At 42.3% G+C, this 22,271-nt stretch overlaps 2 long non-coding RNA genes across 3 annotated transcripts in view; both read left to right on the top strand.

Annotated features, from left to right (window-relative positions):
- LOC111926232 (uncharacterized) overlaps window positions 1–22,271 on the top strand; it is a 38,355-nt gene that overhangs the window by 12,271 nt on the left and 3,813 nt on the right. The window contains exon 3 of the long non-coding RNA XR_015283753.1: window positions 21,975–22,064. This is a non-coding gene — a long non-coding RNA (uncharacterized LOC111926232). The remainder of the gene's footprint in view (window positions 1–21,974; window positions 22,065–22,271) is intronic.
- On the top strand, window positions 11,323–18,720 carry LOC147655055 (uncharacterized). 2 transcript variants are annotated; one of them, XR_015283756.1, is made up of 3 exons: window positions 11,323–11,588; window positions 13,289–13,587; window positions 14,698–18,720. It is a non-coding gene; the product is annotated as an uncharacterized LOC147655055 (long non-coding RNA). The 2 variants fall into 2 exon arrangements; XR_015283755.1 differs by lacking the exon at window positions 13,289–13,587 and having other exon boundaries at window positions 11,342–11,588.

The following is a 22,271-nucleotide window of genomic DNA, read 5'->3' as shown; positions in this document are numbered from 1 at the left end:
CATCTGATGCTTAAAGAGGTAATTAATTCTGTATTTGTTCAGGATCCTTGCTTTACTCAAGGTGTGAGGCTGCCACTCTCACTTCAAGCTGGCTTTTACTTCTTGAGCAGTCTTCTCTGACAGGGAAGAAAATATTTTGTAAGAAACTTTTCACGTGCTCCATGATTTTGCCATATGGCTCCCTCAGTAACTTTTTTCTTCCTGACTTGTAACACCTGCAGGTTAATTAACACTTTTAGATTTATCTTCGAATCCAGAGGCCTTCTTTCCAGATGGAGAAAAGCACCTCTCAGAATGGCTAAGAATCTTTGGGAGATAGCTCTTCTGAGGGTGAATACTTTTATTTGCTTTATTTTAAAATAAAACCCTCTGCCTGCTCCAGGTTAACCACTTGCTGTACATGTGTGATGTGTGCAGCCCCACAGAGCCCAGAGATGGCACAGAACAGTGTAGAAGGTACAAGGAAGATGATTCAAAGTTTTCATCTTGTCTTGCTGGACATCTTGAATAGCTGTGGCTCACTCCCATCAGCCACAGTGAGCCAACATGTGCATGCCAGGCAGAGGGACATAGCCTCTTCTAGAACTTGATTTTAAACATTTGACTGAGATGGAAATGAAGCAAGAATTACATATGATGTATTCTGTGAAGAACAGATAGTGTCAGGAGAAGCCTTGTTCTTTCCAAACATTGAGAAACAAGAATCTCTGTTGAGCACAGAAACAATGAAAGGCAAAAAACACATCAAACAAGTACCCAAAGTTTGTAAAATAGGCACGTAGTCATGCCCTTCCTCCAGTTACACAGACATGTGCACGCACACATCAGCCTGTAACTTCAACAGGAGTTGCTCACATGTGTCTTTGGACAGATCTTGTCCCTAAACTGATTTATGGCCAAAGGAAACTTGGGCTCTGATTCAGGTTCAAATCAGGTTCAGTGTGGAAAATCTTGAACTTGGAGTCAGAGCCTAAAGCAGCCCTTTAGAGAGGCAAACAAACAGACCAGACCAGCTTTTCTCCCTAGCTGGAGCTCTCTAGCCTTGTGCTCGGGTCTAGCATGCCCTTCTGCCTCCCTCTTCACTGAAACACAATTATTTTTAAAGGAATCTTTATTCCACCCAGGAGAATACAGCACAGGCAATTGGCTAGCAATGGTGCCTTGGAGCTCAGCCACCTGGGGCAAGAGTGAGACTGCACATGGAGGGAAAAGGAGAGAGCAGCAAGTGACAGAGAGACCCTTTTGCTGCAAGAGCCTGGGAGATTCAACCCAGAGACTCCCAGAGGCTCCAATCTCATCTGCTTAAAGGGGCCGATACCATGATGTTTAAACTAAATAGGGGTTTTTGGTTTGGTTTTTTTTTTTTTTTTTGTTTATTTCGTTTTGCTATTTTTAACACAAGTAGATGTCATCATGCACTTATTTCTGTATTGTCTCTTGCTGACAGTGAGGAATGGTTTTCTGTGATGATTGTGCATGACTGGGCAAAGATTGGACTTTGACCTTTTATTCCCAAACAATGGTGACCTGTCCTTTTCCTGACAAAACAGGGAAGGTACTTAAATTAGATTTATCTGCTTCTCTTCCTACAGCGTGCTGCTTGCTCTCGGTGGAAACTTCTAAGTAACAAAATTAACGTGCAGTATGCTGTTACAACTAAGGACATCCAGTTAAAATTTACCCTACAGTAAATCCCAGCCCAGTCAGTTTAGGGGTGGACCAACCAAATAACTGTAAGCAGTGACTGCCTGTCACTGAGTCATGGGCATCCCAAACTAAGGTTCAGAGTTTCACCTGTGTTTCAGAACCCACCCTGCTCCAGCACAGCCACCAGGCTGACATCCCCACCAGGGTATTGGCAAATGCAATCTCATTTTGGATAATGTATTTTCATATTTATTGAGAAAAATCTTGTAAGGCTTCTATTTAAGTGTTTGTTGGGGCTTTGTTTTGATTTGTTTTTTTTTTCTTTTTTACTTCTCCTTATAAACATTGTGCAGGATGAAAAACACTTTTTTGGGAACTCCACCAAAAAGTCCTTTCTTTTCAACAGATTTGGATCTTACCAAATCCAGATGTGTATCTTATTTGGAAGCACATTCCTCCTGTACTTCTCAGTGCAGGTAAAATCAGTCTATCTCTTGATTTCCAAACACTTGCACCCCTCAAAGCTGACCTGTTTTCTTGTTTTCAAAGAGGACAATCACTTGTATTAACTATTTGTTAACAGGTCTTGAAGGATTCCTTATGGCAAAGCTGCTTTTCCCAGCTGCTACCAATGTCATGGAGCCAAATAATTGTTAAAGATCACCCTTTCTAACATAGTCATGTGTTTTAAAAGGCTCTCAGTTCATCATGAAAAGCATATGAGCAGCTTGACTATATATTACTTCCAAATTTTCCATGTTCCTGTCTTGTCACAGAGGCATTTGACACCAGCTCCTTTGCTGGTTTTCCATGTCTCTATACTCTTATTTTAGCTACAATTTGATCACCAACTAATATTGAGGAATGTATCCAGGTGTCTCCTAAATAGGAAGAATTTTATTCTTTCACATCTTTCTCCATACTTTCTCTATTTCAAGGGGCAGGTGACCATTAAAAATTTTGAAGTGAGTCTACTTTTGCTTCCTGTTCTTTCAGGAAATATCTTCTTTTTTGTTTTTGTTTTTCTTTTATTTCTTCTCTGCCCACTTGGAAAATCAAGCCCAGAAGTTTAATGAGGAAAATCAAGCCTATAAGTGTATAGTCTGTGCAATAGATAGCACCACTGTAATCTATCCCAAGAAAGAGTTACCTGTATCTGTGTTTCTGCAGGTCCTGCCCTGCTCATTTTCTTCTGCCAGGAACTAGTATAGCTGTTCTTCTTGCTGTATCCTGACTTGGACCAGAGCTGTAGCCTTTTTGCAACTTCTCTTGAGCAAATTACTTTCACAGTTTTACAAATGACTCTGTGTATCAACCCTGAATACTTGCTGTCATGAAGAAAGTTGAAGATATGAGATCAGGGAAGAAAGGTGAATCCAAGTTAATATGAAAAACTTCCCATGAATACACAATGGTTTGAAAATATGCTTGTGTCTTGTTGGTTTACAGCCTGTCCTCATTATCCCTACCATGTTCCCTTTCTCTGTTTCCTATTTGGAACCTTGCTTGTTGCATCTTTTGGAGTCAATACCACAGGTTTTGCACAAGGTGGTGAGTTAAGACAGCACTTTTTGTAGCATTCAGAGAAATGTCAGACATCATAACTTCCAAATAAATATTTCAGACTCGCAGTATCTGTGAGTTTCAGTGTCTAGAGGTGATGGAGTCAGGGGAAAGCTTATTATTCCCCTGACTCGCCCATGGGCCTTTCTTCAGGGAGATACTGCCAGAAAGATGTTAATGAGAGCCAACTGTATGGGATTGAGTTGTGATGCTGGCATCCACCCATCAGGAATGATCCATCAGCTTGTTTCATTTTAGCCATTAACAGGAAGAGCACCTTTTTTAAATAGCCCTAAAGTAGCAAGTAAAACTATTGCCTAAATCAAAAGCAATTGCCCAAGTGTTTATTTATGCAGCTGAAACACTTAGTGTAGGTGCTGCATAGCTGTGTAGTTAGCAAACTTTAGCTGACAGGTTAGTGGGAATGACTTGGTGAATGGTAGGGGAAATCAAATTGTAGAGCAGCACAGGATCTTTGATTTCATCGGGTCAAGCAGCCAGTGTCTTCAACTGAAACTGTTTGTTTTAACTTCATTGGGTTTAGTTCTTGGTGTCTTCAGCTGAAAACCATTTGTTTAATGTCATGATCATGTTCATTATCCTGGGGCCTTGTCTATGGGCTGCCTTTTACTGCTGCAGCTGGATTCATGTAGTCCAAAAATGTAAAAAGGTGTTATCCTTAAGCCAAAGTTCTTGCAGTCCCAATATCTGGCATGAAAATGAGAGGTAGAGTCCTTCTGCAGGTAATACCCAGGTAAAAGCAGGGATGGGGTAAAAGGCGTAGCCTCTGACTCCCAGTCCTGTGTCCTATCTGCTCTCACAGTCAACTTTTAAGGCACTGTGCTGAGTTTTTCATGAGAACTACTGGAAGGAAGGCCAAGAATTCAAACAAAAAAATGGCTCATTCCCATTTAAGAGCTGGGGGAAGAGAAGAAAAGAAGCACTAGGCGTTTGCAGCCAACCCATGGGACGTTCTGGGCAACATGGGAAAAAGGGACCTTGAAGCTGGTTCTAGACCTTGGTGCAAGATACCCTCTAAGAGGGGATGTGCTGAAGTCTTCTGGTAGCTGCCCACACATGGTGCAAAGCTGTCTCAGCTGACAGCATGCCCAGAAAAGTGGCTGGATGCAGACATGGGAGCTCCTGGCACTGCTTTGGGTCTTAAATATTTAACCAGGGCGCCACTTTGCCTGAGCAGTGTAAAGGGGCTGGACCTGTGACCTGCTTCATAAAGGAGAAGAGGTTTTCAAAAGCACTAAGGGGCATTTAAGCTGTTACCTTTCAGCAACACCTTTGAAAAATCTCTCTTAACTAACCCTTAACTTCACAAAAACACAAGGCCATTTTCAGTTTGGGATCTGCCCCCCTGTTCAGCAGCAAAGGGTGTTTGCTAAAAAGCCACCCACCATTCCAGGCATGATGCTGCAAACTCTCAGCTCGATGAATAATGTTTAACAGTGTGAATTTTATTATTTTGGCTTTGAGGGCCCCACAAGTCTCTAAGTTCATAGACAAAACCTCCCAAAATACCCAGCGAAAGTGCAAAACCAGAATTATCTGCATTCAATGCACCCCCAAAATTTACTGGCTGTTTATATTGCTAGCTGCTACTGCTGGGAGAAGTCCTATAAATAACCTTGACAATGTGTGGGTTTTAGGAAGAAAAGCATTGTGCAGATAACGATCCATTTGTAGCCTAGAGGCTATGTGAGATCTCTGCTTGCTATTTCTTCCTGTGTTTATCCAGGAGAAACTACCTCTGAAAGCTGGGTAAAAGAAGGTGGGGTATTCTCTCTCTAATGTTGAGGTGAAGGATCATCAAATTTTTTCTTATATAGGCAATGATTGAATGTAAATACATTTTATGTAAATAAATAATTAATATAAATACATTTTCCAAGCCAGAAAACTTCAGTCCTAAACCCCTGGAAGATTATTTGTGCCATTTTAGAGGAATACAGCAGAGAGACACCAATTTGTCCATATACAGTAGATCCTTCAGTCCAGCAACTCACATACTTCCCTGAAATAGTCCCATGTGGTTTTGATTATACTTGTGTTACTTCTGGTTAAAGACTCACTTGTCAACATGACCAGGCCACCTCAAACAGATCTTATTGTAATTTTTTTCTGGTAAGAGAGGCAGCCAAGGGAGAAAAAGATGATACAGAGGAATATTATGTGTTTTCTGAGGTTTTTTTGCTGCATCTTTGAGAAGAGAGGCAAGAGTAAGGAAGACAACTTGAAGTTAAAATAACATATAGATGGAAAATTAAAGGATTCCCTACTGAATTCACCTATTTTTAACTGCTTTAAAAAAAAAAAACAAACAAAAAAAACCCCAACCGAACAAGAAGTCCGCATTCTTGTTTACTCCCTTGATTCAACATTCAGCCTTTTTTTAGTGGAACTTCATTCATCTCCACTTCTCTGACCACTATTTTTTTTGTAATCAGGCACAAAACACTTCTTTTTAACCTCCTTATCAAAACTATTAGTGATGTGGTATAGCAAGCTTTCATATTTCTGATATCTCAGGATCTGCAAGCATGATCACACTGCAGTCATGCAATGAGCACATGCCCATATTGCCACGATATCTCTTCTGGGGTTTGCTGGTTCACTTTGCACTGAGCTTTAGTTGCAGACACTTCCAGCTGTTTCCCAGGGTTATTCTCCATTAATGAGTTATTTTTATGTAGAAAAGTTGCTCAGAAACATTTTTCCCAATAAAACAGCTCCCTCTAACCACAAGCATGTAATACGATGGCTTACAACAGCTGAGCCAAGGAGTGTTTTCATCCCCTTTCCTTCATGTGCTTCCACTGATCTCCTGCCTCATTACAGATTCTTGTTTGTTTATGGAAATGGACTCAAGGAATCTGACTTGCCTAGAAGACTGTTGTGACTACAGTCATAGGCCACCTTTTGATTTTTCAGTTCCAGTATCACCCCTTGAACCGCTGCAGACAGAAATAACTTACTCATCAAATCCTCCCAAGTGCTAATAGGAGAAGTGACCACCCAAAAGGGCAGTGGGACACTGCATCCCCACAGCCAGGCAGTCAGCTTTGACTGATGGGGAGAGGGACATGCAAATGGAAACAAAGCCCTATTGACCCTAATTCACCTTCTGGCTCCATCACAGTGTATGGAGCACCTGCAAAGTTGCCTGCTAAGTTCTATCTGTGTATCCTCCTTTTTTGTGCAATTGACAACGGGTTGGGCAGTGCTCAGCAGCAGATCTTTGTTGGAAACTGTCCTGATGCTGTGGGTAGCCACTGAACAGCACAAAATGAACAGTTGACTGGCTATGGGTATTCTGGCCTCTGTATCACATGCACACAATGGAACAGGAGAGTCCCAAAATGTAGCTGACAAGCCATCACACACTGGCCTGTTTTATTTCTTCCTGCTGCTGAAATAGGAGTGATTATTACAGTCCAGGCTCTGGATCCACACAGAGCCTGGGAAGCTGGATGTTGAATGTCTTTGCAGCCCAACTCCTATTTTAAGTTACTTCCTTTTTATAGCATTATTTCCAGGTGGGGGGATGTATTTCTGTGCATTGAGTCTCCTGTTTTTCTTCCTTGATGGGAGTTTTAAATAGCATGCAAGAATTGTCAGGGAGTAGGTCTTTTAACTATTTAGAAGTTGTTTTTTGACATAACTTGCAGAATATGTGACCTTGGTGCACCTGGTGGGGCTATAGGCTGATCTGGGTAGTGGGTGACACTTGGTCACTGCCCCATGGTGGCCCCCAGTCCCTTGCTCTCACCTTGTTCTAATGCCACATCCCCATGCTCTCCCAAGCTGGAGGGAGTTGCCTTCAAGGGTGGTCTCATGGGTACAATCAAGCAAACCTGAGCAGAAGGCTGGGCCCCTGCACCTCTCCTTGAGGACAATAGTGATCTCTATCCTATCTCTTGTTTCCAAAACATTAAAAAGGACTGGGAGTTTACGAGAGCTGTGCTAAGGCAAAGGCAATCTGTATGGTTGGATTAAATCCTCTCTTCCCCTTTGGAAAGGAAAACTTGCAGTGTGTTATTTCAGCTTAGACTTCAATGCCGTCAGGTCTTTACAAAGAAGTAAAGCTGCAATGGAAAATAGGTTGGGTTCTGATTTTGGCCTGATGCAGACCATATAATCTTCCTCAGGCTGTTGAGATGACGGTGTCATTTGACTTGGATATATGCTGTCTCACTGTTGCTTCCATCAGTTCATCCATCTCTTAATCATCACCAACTTTTCTGTCTTGGAATGATGTCAGCCAAAGCTCATCCCTTCTTCTGCCATGTCCACCCAGAGGCCTTGCACAAACAGGCAAGCAACATCTTTTTTCTTTCTCTCTGTCTTTACTCTTACCCAAATCTGCTTTTTCTTTTTTCCATTTCATTGCAGATGTGTGCATAGGCAGCAGAGTTGTTTAAGAAAGACATTGCCCTGCTCTAGTTATTGGCTACTTTGGACAGTGTCCTTATTATCTAGTCTCTTTTTCAAAATTCCGTGCTGCATCCCAGTCCAACAGTTGATTTAATTGTTGAGGATTTAAAATTTTTTTTTGACTGTTTTTTTTTTGACAAACATTTCCTTCTCCAGCTTTCAACAAAGATGACATAGGTATTTTATAGAACCATGGAACCATCTAATGTTTTGGGTTGGAAGACCATCTAATTCCAGCCTCCGCCATAGGCAGGGGTTTCTATGTATCTCTGTGTTTTCAGCTGTGTGTGGATTACCCATTTGACTGACTATGCTGCAACCCAAAAGTTGTAACTTTTACACAAACTTAATTTGTGAAGTCAGCATGGAAAGCAGCCTCGAACTTGGTCTTTTCTGAGGAACAGATTCTCATGGTTACCTTTTCTTTTTTGCCAAAGACAACCACAACGTCTGTGCCTGCAGAGGGTTTCCCCCTCCCCCCTCTCTTTTCAGCTCCACAGTGAGGTTTGTTAGCCAAAAACTTCTGGTAAGAGTAGCTCAGATTAACATTTTAATGAGAAATGTTGTTCCTTCTGATAAGTACTAATGAAGCAGATTAAGCATGATCAGTTGCCAGAAATGCACTGGAGATAGTGGTGGTTCTTTGCACAGGTGGCACACCAGAATACCTCCTCTGCCAAGCAAAGTAAGTTACATAGTGCTGCAGGCCTGCAGAGATGGAGGCTGGCTCTTTGTGGAGCATTATGGAGCTCAATTCATATGTCATTTATCTGGGATATGGTCATGAGTAATTTTGTTTTGGTAGAGCAGAGATGGTGATTATATACTTTGCATTTGGTAAGAGGGCTACATATTTATTGTGGACACATGAATTGTGGCAAACAGGGACGCTGGTATCTTTGCATTAGTTGCTGCTATTTGTCTTTGAACTACAGGCTCATAAACTGGCACAGAAAAAGTCCTAGTATGTGTGGGTGTCTGGGAGTCATAAAGCAACTTTTCTGTTCTTGAATGCACGCTCTTTTAGCATCTTTTTGCAATGTGCTGAGGAAATACTCTATCCTCTAATGTGCTCGTCAGTACTATCAGTTGGGAGTGGGGGGCAGAAATCAGCTGCAAGCCCAAGACCTGTGTGTTTGAAGCCCTTTCATTTTGCATCTTCTGAACCACCAGCTGACCCTACATGCCTGGCAAGCTGGTCTTTCATGGGATCCAAGTAACAATCATGATCAGCTGAAAAGAACAGAGAAAGGGCAATTCTGGCTTTGAAGTAGGACCTAAGTGGGACAATGACACAGAAGTATTCCTCCTGGAGAGCTGAGCCAAGCTCACCATGTACCTGTGAGGTGGGCAGCAGCCCTCTTTCCTCTCTTCCCTCCCTAGACTGTGAAGAAGAGGGTAATGGTGGCTTTGAGAGTTTTCATCCCCCAACTTTTGGCCACCCATGGCAATCTGGACTAGCTTGTGAGCAAGGCCAAGGGGAAGTCTCCTGTCTCCTGCCTTTTGTGAGATGTGGAGGTGGCAGCTCTCAGTGCCTGCTTTTCATCTACAGGATTTCTTCATCCCATTGGACACATAATGACCCCAGTCCCAGGGGTTTTGCATGGAAAGGGAAATTGTTCCTTGCAATTGCTGCCTTGCCCAGGTGAAGGGTGTGGAGTGCCCATCACTGAGCACAGGCTGCAGAGAAGATGCTCTTTCCCTCTGGCCAGCTCTATGTGGCTCCATAGGGTGAGGGTGCTGGGATAGCATGCCCAGGATTCTGTGAGTGCTTTGATCAGAGCCCAGGCAGTGGGGTGATGGTGGGGAGGTCTCCTGGCAGGATCCACGTGGACATTGCTGGCTTTGATTTAACATCAGTGAGGATGGGTCAGGTCCTGGGTGACACTGTGATCTGTGGTGTTGCTATGGGTTGTGTCTTGAAGCAGAGACATTTAATGTGATTTTATTCAGACTCTACCTTCAGGGTCTCAGTCCTCTCAGTGCTGAGTGTAGAAACTCTCTTCTTTCCTTTGCAGCTAGGAAGACAGCTGCAGGAATCAAATACTACCAACCAAATGTCTCAGTTCAAAATATCATTAATCCAGGACACTATATAAAAAAAATTATATTCTTATTTTAGACTATTTCTCTTGGGAAGGGACAGATGAAGGTTTTACTGTGGGTTTTCAATTCTTATGTATGAGGAATTAAAATAATATTATAGAAACTTTCTATAAAGGAAAAAAGATTGAGGCTGGAAAATACCAATTGCTGAACCAGGACAGGGGATATGGGAGGAAAAATTGCAAATATAGATGTCTGACTATTTCTTTGAAGTCTGACACATATCTATGACAAAGAATGATTGCAGGAAAATATTTCAGTTGTATAAAAGTAACCATGCAAGAAAAGAAATGCATCAGAAAAGACTTATTGCTTGGAATATGGAAGAAACTGCCAAAGTCATAAAGCCAAGAAAGGTACATGAATTCTGCAGGAGCTGAAAAATTCTTTTATGGTAGCACTAGTAAATTCTAGGTAGGATCATATTTCCTGAGTGTGCCTGTGCAGGTCCTGTCGGTGATGTTGTTTTTCCTTTTAGCTGGGCAGAGAAGAGTTTTATTGTCCTGCAAAACTTTGAGATTTCAGAACATGTTCCTTTTTTACCCAGGGAAGAAAGCTGTAACCTTTCCACATGCTTGGTTGAGAATTAAAAAAAAAAAAAAAACAGAGATGGAGATAGAGAGAAAAGAGATAAATGCTCTCACATACCTATCATGCCTTCCCCACCAACCCTTTCTACTGACTGCCAATAGAACCACAAGAAAACCTTGTACTTCCAGGGTCTCAAGGCTACCCCTTCCCTGCCTTTCTTCCACCATTCATGGGAATACCCCAAAATGTTGCTTGATTCTTCAACAGAAAGTCTCTCATAGAGGTATAGCTTGCAGGGAGTCTTTTCTGAACCTGGTTAGTGCCCAAAACCCCGGTTCTCTTATTTTGACTTTCTGTTTCTCTCCTGGAAATAAGATGATTTTGCTGCCAAAATTGATTTGAAACAGCTACTCAGATGCAAAATACAGTCTAAGTCATTGGGAAGACCTGTGGGGTGTATTTTTTCGGATGAAGAGCCAGCAGTCTGGTTTTGCATTGGTTCTGGTGACATCTTACCATCCTCTGGTTTCTTCCAAGCATTTACTATGACCTTGTTGCTGTGTCCTTATTTCTCAGAGCTGTGGGCTTTTTACAGTCACAGAGGATCTTCTGTGCAGGTGGATGAGTGTGTGATCACAGGTTGGCCACCAGAGCTACACCCAGGGAATACCTCTGTATGACTTTTTCCTATGATCCCAAGGGTTTTTCTTCTCATATCACTGTCTCCTCCTTGAATTCTCTTTATGAATGGGTTTGGGTGGTTTGGTTTTTTTTTTTGCTATGGGAAATACTGGAGGTGGTAAAGAACCACAGTTTTGTTACCAGCCACTTGAATTTCACTACAGGCTAGTGTGCAGCTATGTTCTAAAGAGACACTGCTTTCCACTTGCAGCATGCTTATACCACTTTATATCCTGTTACATGACCCTGCTTCAATATTCTTCCCCCATCTTCTTTCTTCTCCAAGGGCTTTCTGAAATTACTCTAATCAGGGATGACTGTAGAAGAAGGGAAAGATCATCTGCCTGAAATGCAGCCCAGGTGGTGGTGCTGGGGTGTGCACAAGAGTAATGGGATCAGTAGGAGACTGCTGTAATAGTATGCCAGGGTTTGAAGCGTGTCTTACAAGTGATTCCTGCTGGTCAGGATGAGGGAGGACCACGGGAGGAATGATTAGTTAGGGGGGACAGGGTGTTTGAGGGCAAGCTTTGAAGACCGGTCTTAATGGATGGTTTAAGTGGTTTTAATGGATGTTGAGGATTTGCTTCAGAGGAGAAGGATTACAAGCGACATTAACAGTGAGTCCAACTGTGTGTTTGGTATGGCTCATTTTGGGGAGTCATTGAGGAGTTTTATTTAAGTATGTACATACAGGGAAGTGTCAAGAATGGAGACATTTGCCATAGGTCCATCATATAAATATTTGCACTGAGAGGATGAACTTCACTAGCTGCTGTGTAAATGATGACATTCACTGCTGCAAGAGCACTCTGATAACTGATTTTGGCACTGGGCTCTGGCTGCAAACACTGTTTTCTCTGCTTTACACTGGCTTGGAAGCAAAGACTTGGGACAGGCTCAGGACATGGGAATATTGGACAGGGTGCCAAAGCACCCTCTGCCTCTGCAGGCACCCAGGGAAGCCAGGCAGTTGAGGGCACAGCACATGGGGGAAGTTGCAAACAAAACAGCTGGGGCTGCTAGGAAGCAGTGGCTGCTGGTCTCATTCCTCTGCTGAGTATGAAAATTGAATTGGATCCTCATGTGACAAATGACCATGAAGACTCTGGCTGTCACAACACTTGTGGTGCAGATGTGGGGAGTAGTCACATAGTAAAACTTCCTTGAATTTGCTAGTACTCTTTTTTTAGTAGCTATTTCATAACCAGATTTAGGTTGAGGCTTTCATTTTTACTTAGCTTTAAAACTGTAGTTTTCTTTTAAATACTGTTTCATACTATCATTTGAGTAGATTAAGGGTTACATTTGGAAACACCTGAATTTCTAGTGAAGAGTCATAAACCCCAGGAAGGCACCCTGACTTTCTCTAAGTGATGGCCAGACACACACTAGCTTACCTGATTTTGTCAGCAGATGTCCACGAGATGGTTTGTGTGCACAGGAATTTTTAGCCTCTTCTGGGCATAAATTGCCAAACTACTGACCAAATTTTTTGGTGATAAATAAATTGTCTTTAAGCTGCACTGATGGTCAGTCTGAATGCTGCCACAAGCCTCCTTCTGGCTTCCCCAGGAAGCTTCCTGGTAGGCTGGAGAAGTCAAATACTGTGAATTAACAATGTAGTTGCCATAGCCTTTCAAGCAGAGCTAGGAAAGACTGTTTATTCATCACATTTAATCCTTCAAAAATGTTCTGGCCTCTGAAATAAAAGCAATAATGCATATGACATTGCATCATTCTTCCACTAATTTGTAACTGTACCTACTCCAAGAGAGACAAATTTAAGTAATGACTTACATTTTTTCTTTTTTTTTCTTCTACTTCTGCAACTATTACATGAGTAGTTAATTTCTTAGAGTAATGACAAAGAGTAATTTCACTAATTATCTGACACTGAATATTTTTTCCCTGAAGACTTGGCTAGTCTGTGCTTAGGAATATCCTATGGATCATTTCTGACTCAGTCCATGCACGTTTTCCGTTTTGGTGCTGTAAATGCAAGCAGAACTCTGATGAGCAAATCAGCAGGAAAAAGCCAGACTATCTGAAAGGAAGTAGAATTGAAGAGTGCAAGCATTAAGCTTCAGAAAAGACTGTCAGGCATGTGCAGTGTGACTTGTTCCAAATACATTTCATAACAATTTTATTACTCACCTTATTCAGGAGACATGTGAGTGACTCCAGCTAAGCTATAAAACCACCACCCTTTTTTTTTCCTGTTACCTACAAGAGAAATCCTGTGTATTATTAATGTGATAAATCAAAATACTTCCATCAGACTTGTAATTATTTATCCTTCTTTCATGTACTTCTTTAGGAACTTGTGTTGATCTGAAGCTGTGTAACAATTACTGTTTTCTGGGCAAGCAAGTAATGGGTATAAGCCTGAAAAGAGGACACAGTTTAAGAACATAAAGTGAGGGGATGTTTTCTCTTTGCCATATTTTATGCTGAATTTAGATGTCTGTGTGTAAGTCTCCTGAATAGCTTTAGAGAAAGGTATATATTTGCTCAAGTGGAAAAAAGAAGCCATCGTGGATGGACTTAGGCAAACCGTGTTTCTTCTCTTTCTGCTCTGTAAATGGAAGATCATTCCTCTGCTTTTGTCTCATGCAGGTAAATAGAGCAGACTTTTGCTGAGCTGGGTCATCCTTTGACAAGGTGTCTGGTTCTGTTCATTCTGTTTCTATACCTCACAGTGTGGCTTAGAGTCCACTCAAAATGTTCTATGTTGCTTCAATGGATGATGTAGTGTTTCTGGAATACCTAAAGCTGAACAGAACAGCCAGTCCCATCCTGAGCACGTGCAGAGCAGCCATAGGGCCAGCAATTACTTTGTTTTCCTGCTCCAGCAACTTCTGCCTGTAATGCTTTTACAAAGGGCCAGCTGTGAAAATGAGATTCTTTGATGAATTATGCTATGCGTAATTTTTTTTCTCAGCAACTGGTTAAATGGGTGTCTTTTTTTCCCTAAACTTTTCCACTGAAGAAGGCTTTGCCAGGGCACAGGAAGGTGCTCTTGGCTTAGTGTCAGAAGCGTGAGCAAACTTCCCTGCAGATTTTTTCTTCTCATTGAGTTTCTTAATATTTAGATGCATCACTCTTTCATTCATCCTTTGCTTTGTGGCATGGTCTGGAAATGCATTAAAGAAACTGAATAATTTCTGGGAAATTATTAATTCTGGAATGAATGTGACAGATTTCATCATGCGTTTGGCTGAACTCTGCCTGAGTGACTAACTGCTTTGGGAGAATTTTCCAATTGTCCCTCGTGAAAGTCAACCTCTTTGAATTAATTCAGCATCCTCTATTTTGATTAAGTATGTGTCAGCTCATTGTTAGTGTGACAGAGATATGGGGCTGCTTGTTTTCCTTTTATTATTATACAAACAAACTAATCATGAGTCACGAACAATACGTGCCCTCAGGGCATGATAAGGGACGTGAATGATAAAGCATTAACTGCTCTGCGTGCAGGCTTCTCTAGTGAGTTAAACAAGCAGGGACTGAACAAATTAATGACAATACTTTTCTTTCCCTGGCATCTTAACAATTCCTCCTTTCCAAGGAAAACTGTGGTCTGTTAAGCCCTATGTTATGCTGAAATAAAAGGAGGTAAAAGAGGAAGATGAGTCCTCTGTGCAGTAGGCATCACAAGCCTAGTCCATTATCTCATCCTGACTCTGATGTCTTCTTACAGATTCCCTGTTTCCAATTTATTTGCAGTGTGGTTCCTTCCTGTCCTCATTACTAAGATTTGACAGCATTTGGAACAAAGGTGTATTCATGATATTCTACCACCCTGAAGCATGCTGCCATGGCTCTTTCTAATGGACCAGAAGTTGAGCCTTTCCTGCCGTACCCTTGTAAAAGAGAAAACATCGAGACACACAATACATGGAATATCTTGGGAGCCACAAAAGCATATGTTTTCTGTTCTGGAAAAAGCGTTGTTACTTGGTGTTAATTTCTCTTCTTTTTCTTGCATCTGTTGGACAAACACTTTGTCCGTGGCAATCCGTGTAAGATAGCAAACTCACTGCAGGGTGTCTGAGTATATGGAAGAAAAATAACACAGGAACTTGCAGAAAGAGCAACCAGGTGCAGATGGAGCTGAGGCAGAAATATTGGTGACAGATGTTCTTCCTGGCCTGCTGGAGGAGTATGCACCAGACAGCATCTTCATCATCCTGTGTGACATCTCCTGCCTTGGAGAAGTGAGACGTTACATGATGACTTTTACAACTGCCTAACGCTGCCAGAGGAAGTGAAGTGCTGCAGCACCTCTGCCTGTAAACACCTTCTCCCAAGCCACTCAGTGGCAGAGGGACCATAAAAAGAGGGAAGGCCCTTTGGAAAAAACATGCACCAGCAGATTACGCTGTTGACTTGTGAAGCTTGGCAATATCCTCCTCACAAACACCTCCACCGGGCAGGGCACTGTAAATAATGGAGGAACTCATAGTTATTTGATCAGAATAGAAGATGAGACAGATGTCCACACCTGCAGAAAAAGAGCTCTTCTATTTCACATGATGTTGTGCAAGGTGGGCTTTACCTTCCTAGAGAGTCAGGATTTGGTGCATTTGTCTACACCTTCATTAGTAAATAGTGTAAATGCATTAAGAAATGGGTAAAATGGGTAACATGCACTTTCTTAAACTCAAAAACCTTTCTTCCTCACTTCCAAATCTCTCTGGAGGAGAAGCCAAGAGAGGGAAAGCCCTAATCTATGAGAAACTTTTGCTGCCATAACTACTCTAGATTTTCCATTCCCAATAAAGTCATCGCAAGATATGTACAGAATCCTTTGGTGGGTGCTAAAGACAAAACAAAGATTTATTTTTTGGTATAAAAAAGAAGAGTCTGGCTTTACAGATTGAAAGTTAGCATTTTGACCATTTGTATCATGTGACCCTCTGTTTTTCTGTGGATCTCAATATTAGATGAAATCTTTTCAAAGGATGATTGTAAATTAATTTTCATTAGCAATCAAGAGGCAGAGCTCCATTCTACATGCAATTTCTCTTCTTGCTTCAAAATTCTTCTCTTGCTGTTGGAAAATCTCCTTTCACTGATGACCCCTCAGTTATTTTGCAGGGAACTGACTGCAGAATGGGGGAACCCTCTATAAAAAAAAAGTAAAAAATCAAGTTTAAATGTACAAAAGTTAGCAATGGAGAGGGCAACATGATTCAGACTGCCTTTGCTTGGAGTTGGAGCTGAGAACCAAACAAGAAGCTGATGCTTCCACCTCTTCCTATTGCTGTTTCAGAACAGGAAAGCCTTTATCAGTGTGCAGCCCTTTGCAGAGCAGCCTCCACCACAAAGACTATGTTTGGAGTTTTCATTTTTCATTGGGATTTTTCCTTTTTAAAGGATTTTCAAATTAAAAAATAATAAGAAAGCAGGCTTCATGCATTTAAAAATATGGCATAAGGTGCTGAGGGCCTTCTTACGCTTCCCAGCAGTGTTATTTAAAAATTCAACAGTAGTTTTTAAAAGGAAATATCAACAGATTTGTGAGAAGTTGACAAAACATTTACTAAATGTCAGAGAAAAAACATGAAATAGCTTGTCACTGGTTTTGGACAATTTTGCAAAATTGCTTCTCTAGACCAAGCAATCTCTTCTAAGGTAAAAAACTCCTTGGTTGTTAAAGAATGAAAAACAATTTTCCTTGCTCCAAAACAAAAGCATCATGATAATCAAAATGTTGCCATTTCACCCCACTGTTGAAAAGGTCACAGTTTTGGCTGGAGGCCATGCTGCAAAGCAAACTGCTTTGTCACTTGAATAGGCTGGCTTGGATCATGAAACATCCTAAACTGGGACAACAGAGAGAAAAAGGAAAAGAGCATAACTGCCTGAGGAAGAAACAGAGATTTAATAACATTCATGACTCCTTTGTACAGCATTAAGGCAAGAAGGAGAAAACAAAACCCCTTCCAGGATCCCCACAATAGCTTGGAAGGCATTTTGAAGAGGCTGATTGTTCTTTTTTCTATCACCAGTTGTGACCAACGGGAACCGTGTGGCAATGGCATCACCCTCACTTGCCAAGAACAATGGAAGGGATGCACAACACCCTACTAAAATTTACACCGGGTTGGCAGGCACATTCATACTTGGCTGGTTTTGGGGGCTGTCTGTGGAGTTAAGTTCGTCTCACTGTTTTACCAAAAAATACCCAAAAAACCTAAAACACAAAACAAAACCTTTGGCGGGGGAAGAGAGGTGACAGAAGCATGGAGCAAAAAATGTGTGTGTGACTATCAGAGTGTGGGGCAGAAGGGAAGAGTCTCTGGTGTGCTTAGTGATATGTAGCTGCAGCTGAGGGTGGAGGGAAGTGTTATTTCTGAGCTGGAAACTGCTGGGATTTGCGTTGCAGATGACTTTACCTGCCACTGGTGGCTGTGGCCAGGCTGGCGGTGGTGGTGGTGACCTGCCAGGTCTGGGTGGTGGCACAGCCACATGGAGCTCAGCTCACCTCCCCCTTTTTGGAAAAGAGAATGAGAGGCTGAGCCTTCTCTGACAAGAAGAGGCGTGCCAGAGGAGGGAGAGTGACCCAGATCTCCCGCAGTGGGCAGGTGCCCAGGGTAGATGAGCAGGGTACACTGTCATCCAGACCATTTCTTAATATATGAACTCTAAGCTGGGGAACAGCAACAGCAGAAGATTGCAATTGGCCTGAGAGAAGTGCTGAGAAACACTGGGACTGCAAGGAAGAAGGAAGATTTGCACTGTCATGGCTGTGCTAGGTTCTTGGTACTCTGGTTCAATCAGCACCAGTTTTATCTTGAGCCACTGGCACTTGCTGTCCTGAGTAAGGAAACTTGTGCTTGAAAAGCGGCTCCGAAACACCAGAGCTGAGGGGACTGATCAAGGAATGTACAAGGACTGGGGACAGTGTGGCCCACTCCAGCTGGGAGTCATCAGCTGGGGACAAGGGGAAAAGGACAGACCTCCACGTGAGGGGAAGAGAGAAAGAACAAGAGCTGGGGGTTGCAGGTGGGAGAAGGAATTCTGATAGTGGGATTCAAAGGTGTAAGTAGTTCTCATGTCAACTGTTTTTTAAGGGCATTGCATTTTCTTGGATATATTTATTTGCATCTCTTCTTTTCATAGGGCTCTCCTAGCTCTTCTGTAGTCCAAGCAAATCTGGAAAGTTGGTGGGTTTTTTTGCCAGGTAAAGAATGACCTTCCTTGGGTTTTACCTTTATGTCTGTCTTCAGGGAAAATAAAAGGGTTTTTTTGCTTTGCATTCCTCCTCTGAAATGTACTAAGCTTCTCCTCCTGTTCTCTAAGCAGCTGCCCCATGGGATAGAAAAAGGAAATTAAACAGCTAATGGTTATACTTTAATTAGGCTTTATTGGAGTTAACGCAGCTTATGTGCTGCATATGTGCTGCAGAGAGTTAGACACTTAAAAAAATCCTGTCTTTGCTATTATGAGTTTATGAGAAAGGAAGCCCAAGGAAGATCAATACATCCTCTGTGTAGATTACAAATGGTTCATGACGTATGTCCACAGGAGCTGTTTTTAGTGAGGGTAGTCTAGTTATTATGGATTTGACATGAACTTGGCCTGGTGCCCTGAGGGAATGCAATGTAGGCATAATTTGGTCTTCCTGTAATTGTCTATTTAACTTGGCAATCCAGAGTAATTTTTTCCTGTGAAATGAGACCGAGACGTCACTAAAGCGGCGCTCAGATTAATTAATGAGACATAATAATGCTCCTAATAAAAGCTCATGAGCTGAGTCCTCTTCCCTCCCCTTTCCTGTCCTTCCCTGCTGTCCTCCCCCTGCTGAGAATGCAGCTTCCCAGGAATCCATGAGTCACACTTCGTAAAGGAGTTTCTTCTTTAGTTGACGCAAACAATACAGCGGAGAAAAATAATAAGTGCAGGACCATCTGTTTGATGAAGTCCTTGACATTTTATTTCATTTCCCCCTATTGCATATTAAAGGAAGTAAATAGAAAAACATTTGCTAATTATACCACTGTTTACTGATTGCTGGGGCGGCTTTTATCGTATTTATCAGAAGTGCTAGCTCGTTGTGCAGTCCCAGCTTCAGCATTCTCCTTTCTACTTTGGGCAAGAGGAGCACAACAGGAGTCATGGGTGCTCAGCCAGGTTTTTGAGGCCTTCACCTCTGAGCAGTTCACAAAGGGATGGAAATATTCTGCTTCTTTGCAGGCTGGAAGCCTGGGAAAGGTAGTGGGACCTCCTGGTTTGAGGTAATTTGCTGGGCTAATGAAAGAGCCTGAAGCCAAAACTCTGCCTCTGAGGTTGGATATTGGGAGGGAATGCTTGCCATTTCCTTTTGTGGACCCAGGATTTTGTGCTCAGTGCCTTGGGTTTGTGTTAGTGCTCAGTAAAGTTTGCCAGGGAAGCCAAATGGCAGCCCTTTGCTGTGACTTTGGTAGGGTGAGCAGCAGCTACCATCTGGTATTATGAAGGAGATTTCCTGAACATGTTGCTCTCCCTATCTCCTTCCCAGTATGTTGGATCATGTTCTTGTTGCCCCATCTGGGTCCCTTTGTAAGGTAGAGTTTTATGGTTTAAGAGTGGTCTGTGGACAATACAAGGTTTGAACATTAAAATGCAGATCCTCATCCCTCCCTCAGACTGGGATTTGGATTTGGCTAATGGGTAAAGCAAGCCAATGCTGTTTGAAAACAAACTGGTGGCCAAAGGCCAGTTATACTAGGCAGCTATTTCCTCTGCAAAATCTAAGCTTTTAGCACTCATTAGAAGTGACAACAATTAATCAAATGTCTGTGAACTAAAGCACTTTTTCTCCCACCACGCCATGTAAGGCCAGCACGAGAGCTACTTGGCCTAGCCCGTTGCCAGGAAAGGAAAAATTTCAGTGCCAAGGAGGGCATGGTGACCTTATCTACGGATGAGGACACCGGGAAATTCAAAACCACCACTTTGCCTTTGGATGAGAATTCAGAGATGATGAAAGAATCTATTTCTGGATTTTTCCTTGGGTACAACAGACTTGATGAATTTTCCAGTCCACCATTTGGACAGATTTAAGGGATTTTATAACTTATAATTCCATGAAGATTCTATCAGTAGTGCTGGTCATCCTGATGGGCTAGATGTTTTGACTCTTCTCTCTAACATCCGCTCATTCAGACAGGTTTATATTCCCAGTGCTGTAAAACTCTCAGTTCAGAGCACAAACAGTGGAAGATATATTTCTCCATGGCTCCAGCCCATGGTAACACATATGCTGACTTGGCTCCGAGGGGTGAGCGTTGCATGTTGGCCTGGCCTCTCAAGTGTCATCATGAAAGGAGTTATTTTAAAGCTAGAGGAAGATGGCTGTCTGACTGTGAAGGAGATGTCAGTATTCACACCACTGCTTGAAGCAACCAGCACATTAAAATTGTTTGCTATAGGAGGCCTCAAGTAAGAGTTATCTTTCAATCTCCAGGGTAACAGATCTCGGAAAGTTCAAAGCTGGCCTACTGCTGGAACTCATTTGTTGTATTGATGATTGGCTATAGAAAATCATGTATCTTACATGGATAACTTCATAAAGCACTTATATCTTCAGACAAGTAGAATTCTGCAGTACTGTGTGGCCTCTGGTTCCCAGTTCATCTTATTTAAAGAAATCTTGGTATTTGCAGTAATGGCCTTAGCTGTTAGGTAGAAGTGCTTGTGTGTTTTTTCACTGTGGTATCACTCACTTTGTCTGGTGATCTTTGTAGCCTTGTGTCTGAAAATCTGCCACAATAATCCCCTGCAGTGCTACAGGCTGGGGCAAGAGTGAATGGAAAGCTGCCTAGTGGAAAAGGAGGGGGGGGTGCTGGTTGACAGTGGCTGAGCATGTGCCAGTGTGTGCCCAGGTGGCCAAGGAGGCCACTATCAGCAATAGTGTGTCCAGAAGGACCAGGGCAGAGATTTATACCAGCAAGGGTGGATGAAACAGATGATCCCTTCTTTTTGTCATCCTTCCCTTACTGTTCTAGTTTTGGAAGGGCTGTGTGTCTGTGGCTGACCATCAGCTTAGTCAGAGGCAAGATTTTGTAGAGAGAAGCACCAGGGTGAGGTGCAGCCCTGGGTCATGGGACAGGCAGAGCTGAAGGGGCTGCAGGAGAGGCGAGGAAGACACACTGACAGCTTCCCCACCAGCTGATTAGTGGTGCTGGCGTGACTTCAGAGAGGAGGTCAGCTCCCGTGCCCAGTGCAGGAGATCCACAGTCGCTCCCAGCAGAAGGAAGAGGAGGAAGGAAGGAGCTTTATTCAGCTACAGTAACTCCTCAGGTGCTCTGTGCACCAGCTGGATCCCACTCGCTGATGGAGAAGGGCTATAGCATTCCTGCAAAAAATGCTTCACTTGCATGGACTTGACTTGGATGCATTGGTGTAATTCCTGGGTTTGACATTCCTCTGTTTGGGAGCTAACATAAGCAAATACATTCTTTTGATCCTCCATGCAGCTTTGTGATACTATACATGCAGCTCCATGCTTTCTTTCACAGATGTCAGATTCAGCTGCCACATGGGATCTCCAGGAGAAACTGTATTGTGTGTTTTTAAAGGAAAATGACCCAATTATTTTGATGGAGTTAATGTGGAGATGGTGACCTTTACATTCAAAGCTGTTATGCTGCAAATGTTCCAAATACATTATGTGCTCTGCTAACACTGCTGACAGGTTCTGCATGATTAATAGTGTTTATAAAGCGTGTACAAGAGTTTGGGAAGCCTAGGATGGAAGACCTGGTGTGGGATTTATTTTGCACTGAACATGATAAATATACAGTTGGCCTTGGAATATTTTTTTTCTTTCTTGAAATTACTTAATGATGGAAGAGAAAATCACTAATTCATTACATGAACTGCTTAATTTTTCTTGCAAGAAAAATAAAAGCAAAACATTGGTAATGGCTGCTCCAATATATACATTTAGATTGATCACTTTTAAAGGAAGACTGATGTTTTTAATACATGTTTTTTGCTTCAATACTGGCCAGGTTCCTGCTTCTCTGGAAGGAACACTTCTGTCAACTGCACCATGTTGTGGTGTTGCCAGGGGCCACACACAGCTTGGATGAAATTTCAGGGTGAGCCTGACATGTAATAGAGGCAGGTGTTTAAATAGAGGGGAAAAGGTGTAAAGTTTCCCATTTGTGCGATGTTTGGGGATGTTATTCAACAAATAGACAAACAAGTTACTCTGCCTCAAGAGACATCTAGGAAAGACTCAGTCTCAGCTTGATTTTCTAACAGAACATCATGCTTGTCCTTGAGCTGCTTTCTATTCTCTCAGC

This window comes from Cyanistes caeruleus, chromosome 2 (assembly GCF_971803275.1).
Source record: "Cyanistes caeruleus chromosome 2, bCyaCae1.hap1.1, whole genome shotgun sequence".
NCBI lineage: Eukaryota > Metazoa > Chordata > Aves > Passeriformes > Paridae > Cyanistes > Cyanistes caeruleus.
This window is presented reverse-complemented; position numbering and strand designations above follow the sequence as displayed.